The sequence below is a fragment of the Daphnia pulex genome, chromosome 1 (assembly GCF_021134715.1).
Source record: "Daphnia pulex isolate KAP4 chromosome 1, ASM2113471v1".
NCBI lineage: Eukaryota > Metazoa > Arthropoda > Branchiopoda > Diplostraca > Daphniidae > Daphnia > Daphnia pulex.
The window spans coordinates 989,646-999,074 of record NC_060017.1 but is presented as its reverse complement, the minus strand read 5'-3'; the positions used below and the strand labels follow the sequence as shown (position 1 = coordinate 999,074).

The following is a 9,429-nucleotide window of genomic DNA, read 5'->3' as shown; positions in this document are numbered from 1 at the left end:
ACAACGCTGGTGTATAACTTAATAAGAATACCTATTAATGAGATGGACTATTTATATTGACCACAGCGTGGTCATTTTTTCACGTAGCCGTTCACTTTGGACTTCATGGCGCTGTTTCTTTTCTGGAGCTACCACTACCAGAGTTAAATCTTCCTCTTGTACTAATTTAATGTAAACAGATAGGTGAACTGTAAACTATCAAGTAAAATGCTTAGATTAGCAGTCAGTGCAGAGCACGGCTTACACTTTCGCAGTGCGTTTCCGTTACAGAAGAACTTCTAGAGAGACAAACAGTACACATGCAGCCATCATACACGGAGACCAACCAAACACCAACCATAACTCCGGATGCTCGCCCATAATCTGTACTTCGTTTTTTTTTCTCTCTCACCGGCATTTCTCACATTGTCTTCGTTTTGGTTAACTTTCTGCCAAAAAGTAATCAAGACTACTGGCAAAGAAATCTCAACTGGTTTCCGACCATCAGTTGAGTTGTCATGTAAGGGTTCATGTTTTTACATGTTGGTATTCCTAAAATGTTTCAGTGATTAGTGGAAATCTCGAACGACATTTGTAGTGAACTCATGGTCAGAGGGGAGAATCGGTGGGTCCATCTCTCCGTAAGGTAACTTCGCCCTTCCGATGCGTATTGTTACATCTTCTCTGAGGATTCTCCCTTTATCAGGCGTTGAATTTATTCAGCATAAATTTCTTCCTGACACCGTTTCACCAGCTCAAAATTTCTTCAGCCAAGCCTTACCAAAATACATATAATTTTACACCGATTTAACACTGTTCAAATCCAAACTTTTCGACGTTATGCTTGTTTGTTACACTCGGACCAAGCGAATCTCTTCTTCCACCACTATCCATGGCTGTCCTTTCGGCCAAAGTTCTTCGATACAAGGAAACCACTCGGGTCCTTCCTTTCAAATGGACATGGGCACTTCTTTCTCCAGACCTGTTAGGATTGCCTCATCCGCTGGGTTGAGCTGGTTCGGCACAATCGGAATCAATGAAGCTCCGACAGAGTTTGAATTTCATGAATCCTATGACTTATGCAGACATATGAAAAACATTGACAAAAAAAGGCATGATGGAAAAACTGGTATGTGATGTTAAAAAAAGTTTCTGTATGTTTAATCGTTTTGCTGACTGCCAAGGAAGACAGAAACTAAGTGATGATATTAATTCCTATCTTGATTCTGTGAACACAAATTTGAACAGTAGAAATCTACCAATCGAAATATATTGCATCATAAAAAATTATCCACCGAGTGTTTTGTGAAATTCTTTCTCGAAAAAATTGAGGATCTAAGAACTCATTATTCAATTGCAACTTAACAATCAAAATATTGGCGTCAATTAAAGAATAATTTACCTGATAACGTTATTCTTTTACAAGGAGACTTTTCTTAAAATTATTCTGTGATATCACAAAATTCAACACAGGGATAATTTTTAAATCCAACTTCACAAGCAACAATACATACTTTCCGTGCCTACCTAAAATCAGGTGAAGTATTAGTCAAACACAGCATTTGTCGTTTTTCATGTTGTACTAATCGCAACATGGCAGTCGTGTTTGCATTTATGAAGGTTATAATTCCATATTTAAAGGAATTGCACCCGGATGTGGGGAAAGTTGTTCACTTTACTGATAGTGCAGTCAGTCAGTATAAAATTTTCCAAAATTTATTATTTCATAAGAAGATTTCAGTGTGGAAAGACAGTTAAATTTCTTAACCAGAAGCCATAAAAAAGGGTCACGTAATGGTATCGGAGGATTTATCAAGAGATTATAAAGGAGAGCAAGCCTTCAAAATGAAATTACTTTTCAGACACCCATTGCTTTGTTTTCCTGTTGTAACGATTACATTAAAAACATAAAATTCTTTTTTTCTTCTGATTGCATTCCCCAAAATTATATTTTGCTAACAAGTAGGTTTAAGTTATCTAAACGCTTCCGGAAACACACAAATTCCAATCCTTTATCCCATTGAACTTGTTTTATGTTACAGCGAAAATTTGTTCGTCCAGCACCGAGTTGAAAAAATGTGTTATACAGCGACAAGAACTAAATTCTCCTTTTAATGAAATCAATTTTGATGAATTAAAAGAAGAAGTAAAAATTGCTTGCATTTATTATGGAAAATGTTATATTGGAAAAATTTTGAAGAACTATTTGAAGTTAATGTATAGTTGTTTTCAAACCGTAAGACGAAGAAGAAACTGAAAAAGGGTTCCAATTAAACGAAACAAAATAATGTTGCGCTTGTTCATTTGTCCCACATATTTAAAAATTGTTTGCTCTTTAAAAAATACAGGCCGGCGTTCAAGAAATTCCAATATGAATAAAGACGAGTTAAAAGTTATTAAGCTTAAATTTGTTTCTAAAATTTAGAATGGTATGACAATAAGATGATGAATGAATGTGTGGAAATAATATATGAGAATTAATTTCAACACCGATCCAATTAATCCTTATAACAAGTGTGTACATCGTTCAATGACTATTAGTTCAAATTTGGCGCAAAGTAACATTTAAATCAACTTTAATATGAGCTCCCTTGAGCGCGCTTGAAACTAATAACACAAAGGGGATAAAAGGGGGGAGTAACGAAGGGGTGAGATAAAATGGCTGGGAGAGTAAGAAAAATAACGAGAAAAGATGAACCTTTAAAATGCCAGTTTCCAATTTCCACTGAGAAAAAATACCTTGGCGAAATTTATAAAATACAAAGATAAAAATGTTAACTATTTTATCGTCCAATCTGGAAATAAAATTCCAGAGAGGATTGTATCTATAGACCTTTTAGGTTAGGTGCCCTTTCAGCACTAATAATAAGAAAATCTAATAGTTATTTAATTAAAAAATACATTTTTGTAAATGAATTTTGTTTTTATCAAGTACCTTTATAACTATGAATATTTTTAAAGTAAAAGTACAAATAAAACTTAAGTTCAACTTTAAGAAACGCAAAAACCAGGGGAGAACAAGAAAACTAAATATTTTATACCTCTATTTGTATTGACTAAAAAATAACAAAATTTTGGCAGTGGACTAGGTTATGTCTATACAGTCATGCTTGAAAGTTTCTTTAGCAGACAAATGGCTATATATGTTTTAATTTTAAATTGGCGGAAGGTATAATCCGACCCCTCGCTTCGCTCGCGAGTTTCCCTCTAGGTCCGACCTTTTCTGATTTTTTTTTCTACTTAACTTAAATTGTTTTTCTTAATAAGTTATTATAAATGGTTCTTATGCTTTATTACGTTTTTATTTCCCTCACTATTTTTTCTAGTTAGATACCTATAGTTAAATATTCTTATGGGTTTAAACCTTTAACGGGTTTAAACCATATCAGATTATCAAATTTGATATGATTTTATTATAGATTAATTCAATTAATTCAATTAATTCAATTAATTCAATTAATAAAAACAAAATGCATTTATTGATATTGGGGGTGATAAACTCCGGAAACTGAAGTGCAATAACGTGAAAAAGAAGAAATAGAAAGAAAAGTTGAGTTCTACTTTCGGTCATGCAAATAATTTTTTTTGCTGGAGTTATGGACATTTAATATATTAAAAATTCAATGGAGTTCTATTGTCAAACATGAAAATAATTAAAGAATTTGTTGAATTTTTACTGTCGGTCAATAATATTTAAAAATGGAGTTATGTCTTTGGAGTTCTATACTGTCGCATACAAAGAAATTTTTAATTATTTAAAATATTGGGGTTCTATTGTCGGTGGAGTTTTTCTGTTTTTGGAGTTCTACGGTCGCCATACCATATTCGTGTACTGCATAAAAACAAACAAAATCTACAAACATTCGGGAAAAAACCAACGGTTCGTTTACAGTCTCTGAGAACGAAAAATATACAGAGGTAAAATCAGCATAAACTATTATATGGTTTTATAATATTTAATAATAAAATAATAATAAATAATATTTATAAAATGGGTTCCCGTTTTCTCGGGAAACCCCACCGTACCGCAGTAAGAGAAAATCCCAATTCGTTGCGCAAATGTCATTATAAAAATTTAAACCAATTATCAAATTAAGCCTGATAATATTGGACGTACTATACGTACAGTTTGCTTCTTAAAAAAAAAAACAGTCAACTAGTTGGCAATTTAAAGAAAACAACATTTTTGTTAGTACGATTTCGTAATGGTTAGCGTGAAATTCGATAAATGCGAAGTTTATTCAACCACCCCCAGAATATAATTTTATTTTTAGCTTGTAATAAAAATGGCGTAAACTGCAAACACACATTTGCATTTATAAAATAAAAAAATGATTTAAAACTAAAGAATAATACTGTGTCCCTTCGAAATCAGTTCCATTGTGGAAAGCGCTACTAGTTGATTGCAGATGCAATGATTTCATAAAATCTACATCAATATGCTACTAATCTGATGTATCGACGTTAGCCAGAGAATCGACGTGTTCAGTGCTGCAGTTATATTATTCAATCCATTCGAGTGCTTTTCGGTGGTTTTGATGTTGCTGTACCTACCCACAAGGCCACAACTGTTGAAAACGCTCACTGTTGGGCTGTTAGACTAAGCATTCCGAAATGGTAAAAACACACAAATGAAACAACAGAAAAAGATATTTCTTAAAAAAAATATATACTTGTTAGCTGCATCTGAAGTTGGCGTAAGGTTAGCGACAGTGTGAAACCCAAATTGATGGCAGCCAAACCAATATTGTTATTTTGGTTGCTCCCAATGGAAAGAATTCCCCTCAAAATACTGCCATAAAAACGCAATTGCGGAAATATTTTCATGTCATAATAAAATTAGCAGAAAGTTCTTACCGACAAGCCAAGAGAAGGAAATCGGCAGAAAAGGGCTTGAAGAGCAATTGTCTTCATGAAATAATGATTACCTTCTCATTCTGTAATAACGGTTTCTTCAGTTAGCAGTTTGTGCCATTTGTTTTTGTATGGCGAATAGTTCGCTAAAAATAAATACCGATAAATTGCTATTTGTTAGAGTAATTAAATTCACCAAACTCAAGTTACCGCAACGCATTTCATATTGAGGTTATCTACATAAACACTGTCGTGATCTAAAAGCAAGCGGTAGTGAACAGATCCTTCCTTTTGGGATAAAGAAGTCGGGATGGTGGCAGAATCTGAAAGAGTATAGACGCTGAGAAGAGTAGCCACGTTTCTATAATCGCCCCATCTCGATAATTACTGCTCCGACTGAAAAACGTTTGTCAAGTGGTTCATTCAAAACCCACAGCGAAGAAAGTTCGGCAAACGAATTTTAAATGTAGTCCTGGAATTTAATCAGTTGAACATATGATTCTTGGAGTGGAGAATATCATCAGATATTTTAATGAAAGGAATGATTCCAAGCCAAACAAGCCTGTAAAATCCATCCTGGCCAAGCGAAATGTAACGATCCTGTGTCAACCAAATCAGTCCAGGTTGCTACAAACGATCCCAATACTCCTCTTTTCTACGGCAGCATGCACTACATGAAGAATATTGGCTGAAGCTGCATCTGGGTTAACCTATTAAATTTTAAAATTCCATGTTGTTTAAAATAACGAGTTCCTAATGAATTAATTTAATGCGTATCTACCTATCCCATGAAGCAGACTTTCCGGCGCAGAAAGACAAGGCAACCGGCTTTCCCAAGCCGACTTGAATTTGTTGTGGAAATTTTAATCTGCCTGGAACCCATACGCAACAAAAATGTGACCAAATTTGAGGTTTGGTTGAACTTGCTTCTCCTCAAGCTATTTGCACACAAAAGCCATGTTATATCGCATGAACTACACATTCAGTAAAGCTTCGGAAAGAAGAGTTAGCAAGCCACGACCAGCATGAAAAAGCCTAAACAATAATACTGCTTATATTTGAAACCTAAAAAGAAATGTAAAGGTATCTTCCATTACTTAGTGGGTGGAAAGCACACTTAGGAGGTGACAATCAGTTGTCGTAGCATGTGTGGTTCTTTATAATCTCCTTCCACATCCAGGGCTGGAACTAGTTCCATTCCTCGGTCTGGGCAATAGTGATCCAGGCTGATTCTTTGTTTTCCAATTCTATCTTGTTTTCCCAATAAAACAAAAATTAAAATAATCGCTATCACACACATAAATCAACATCAAAGGAGGCTATTTGCAATTATTCATCACCTGAATGACTGTTTCCATTTACATTAACTGTGACAACTGGCGACAACCAATTTGGTCTGATGGACAGCCATGTCAGTGGAGTGCCATCTTAACACCTCGTCTTCCTTTTCAATCCCTACACAGAAATGTAAACAGCAGATGACAGTTAGATTATAAAAAAAAAAACATTCTTTCACAACTGCAACATTTTTAAAGTATATAGCTTTACATTCAAATCTGGCTAAATTTTAATTAAGAAGAGATTTCTTGATTCTTAATCAACATTTTCTTCTTCTTCACAATAGTTGAAAAGATTCACATCCCAGCAGCCAGCACCAAACATTGTCTAACAAATAAGTGAATAACCAATTCTCTACATTTCTCTACAAGACTTGAATTTTCTTGATTGTAAATGAACAGAATTTTACGTGAAAATTCTTTTCAGAAATTATTCAGCCCATCATTGTTTTGATTGTTTACAATGATTTAATCCAAGGCCGTGTTGACATTCGTCGGCCTTGTATGAATGAAGTCAGAACCACCTAACGGGAAAGAAATACAACTTGAAAAGGCAATTCGTGTTTCCATCAATTACAACGACGACAACTTTAATCCAATTAAATTAGCACTATGACGTTTTCATCCGTCATCATCTCCTCTACAACCTAGAATTAATTATTTTTCTTTTAATTAAACGATGAAAAAACGTATAAATTAACAAGGAACCCCCCCTCGTTCATTTCATACCTCTGAGAGGAACAGCGCCATCTTATCGGATGTCGACTGGTGGGTTTGGGGGGTCGAGTTTCGATAGAATCCCTATCGGGAATCTAAAAAGCACACCTTTCCCCCTTTTGGGATTTATTTTGCGCTTTTCCATTCTCTTCTTCTCTTCCTCTTTTTCTTTCAACTTTCCCACCAGAATGAACAAATATTAGAGGTTAAGTGATCTTCCTATGCTATACCTTCCGTCAATTTAAAATTAAAACATAAAGAGCCATTTGCCTGCTAAAGAAACTTTCAAGCATGACTGTATATAGACATAACCTAAAATTTTCATCAAAATTCACGACTTGGTCGCCACATCGATTACTCGATTAGTCGACTTTGCGTGGATCAACCCTGGAAGAAATGCCTTAAATCTTCGCATTTACAAAAAAACAACCGGAGGCAATGAGGTATCAACTTCAAAAAGACATTTTGATTTTTGATCGACTACTTCTTTTCGATTCAACCGTGTTTTCTTCTGTATTTTCTACCTTTAAACATCATAACATTTCATTCGGTGATTTATAAGGCGTAATCTACTTTCCTTAACCCCAATTTTTAAATTAAAGGATATGGAATCAGGGACTAAATTGACGCGCAGTAAATAAAAGAAAATTAAATTTTTCAATTTTGTATCTAGAAAACGGGGTGCTGAACAAAAGGCGAAATGGACAATTTGAATTTGTGACTCTAGACCACGAATCAAAAATTACGACACTAGGTCCTAACAAATAGTTCCTAGAGAACAAATTACCGACGATTAACGAGTCAATTGAATAACGCTGTAGAAGAACATCGTTCCCTAAACGACATAATACCAAAGTGTCTTTGGTCACTTATCCTTAAATAGAGGCTAGGAATCCCTCTCCAATTTTTTCGTGGGGCAAGAGAGAAAGAACGCAATGCACTTCCGGATTACCATTCCGACATTTTGGATTTCGCGAAATGCAGCAATATGTTCCAAGGAGCACACAAAAATTTAAATGGCCTTACAAAAAAATAAGTTTGTTTCGAAAGATTAAAAATACATTAAACATACGTACTCAATAAATTAATTGCGTAATTAAAAAAAAAGGATTTACAATGCTTACATGGAATCCAAATGCACCTGATAAATAAAGTCGTGTTGCAAGTATTTCTACTAGCACATTCCCTCCGTTGCGAACACCATCTCGGAATTCCCACCTTATAGAGAGAACATCAATTTTAATTCGATAAAAGTAAGACAAATAACTCAAAATTGAACTTTTTTGGAACATATGGCGACAAAACTAACAACCATCATCAGCATTGATAAAGGTATTGGAGCTCGCATCAGCCAATGCCTACTATATAATACTATTAAACATAGGTCCAATGGAGTTCAAGTCCAAGCTAGAGTGACCTCAAGATTAAAAATGTGAGATTGACGAGAGTGGGGCTCTTTATTATTATGCATACGGAAGTGTGAAGTAAAATCTTCTTTTTCAAGTTACATGTTTTCAAGTTATTTATTAAAATAGATTGGATACAACATTTTCGTCGTGATTGACGAGTCCCGGAAGCTTTTCAGCGACTAAAAAATTATGAATTGGGCAGAGCAGGGTTTCATTAACTAGCTAGCCGTTGGTGACAAAACGGTTGGTAGTTTCTCTTCACTGCAACTTTGAGACCGGAAAACCAGTCCACAATTCAAGTAGGGCATACGGTGTTCGGATTTTCAATTCATCGACGGTATCATAAAACGATGACGGAAGTTCTTAATCAGTCTAGGTAAACTGGTAAACCCTTTGTTGCCGCTTCCGCACACACCAAGCAAGCTTTAGAATTCAATTGATCCTGCAAACGTGCAAAATGAGTTCATTGCAGGCTGCTAAACCATGATGAATAATGCCGTTGATTTAAGGATATTCCCTCGGCCTCACCGTATTAAGCGTTTCCTAGTTCACGTGAAAGTAGTAAAACGGTAAAAGGGTTCCCATAACATTAATTATATCCATTCAAACAGTTCTGCATCCTTGTCGTTCCTGAGGCGATCGTCGTATTAGCGGTGAGCTTCGTGCGCCCTCAGCTGAAAGAGCGATAAACTAGTCAAATTTAGGAGTGTATTGAGAAGTTATCCTAAGCAGATGGATAGCGCAGGATCAATCCATAGAGGAAAAATTGCTGGCTTTTGCTAAAAAATTTAAAAAGTCGTTGGTGGAGCGTCATGAAGACCACCAAAGTGCAAAGCCGAAATGAAATTGAGGAGATTAAGAGCGAACCGCTACCGATATGAGTTGAAGCCACGAACCAAAAATGTTTCATTTTTCGGAGTGATTACGGCGAATTTTAGAAAGTGACAATGATATGAAGACGAGGGAGTCTTCATATGCGGGAGCAATTATGCGGGATTAAAACAGGCAATGTACTGGACGTTTTTTATTTCTTCTGGTACAGATTTGACTTTAAATGTTCTATTTCTTTTTAACAATTATAAACTCATTTCCGTTCCACTTTAAGAAAAAACTGGGTCAATCCAGCAGAACCC

The 9,429-nt window shown here is 35.3% G+C and overlaps 1 long non-coding RNA gene across 3 annotated transcripts; it reads right to left on the bottom strand.

Annotated features, from left to right (window-relative positions):
* Positions 1-3,790: 3,790 nt before the first annotated feature.
* Positions 3,791-6,666, bottom strand: LOC124196144. 3 transcript variants are annotated; one of them, XR_006875613.1, is made up of 9 exons: positions 6,382-6,666; positions 6,174-6,288; positions 5,931-6,084; positions 5,615-5,868; positions 5,222-5,543; positions 5,044-5,156; positions 4,837-4,979; positions 4,653-4,771; positions 3,791-4,579 (listed from the first exon to the last, which is right to left on the bottom strand). It is a non-coding gene; the product is annotated as an uncharacterized LOC124196144 (long non-coding RNA). The 3 variants fall into 3 exon arrangements; XR_006875597.1 differs by having other exon boundaries at positions 5,044-5,543; positions 6,382-6,664; XR_006875603.1 differs by having other exon boundaries at positions 5,044-5,543; positions 5,931-6,080; positions 6,382-6,663.
* Between the last annotated feature and the right edge of the window lie 2,763 nt (positions 6,667-9,429).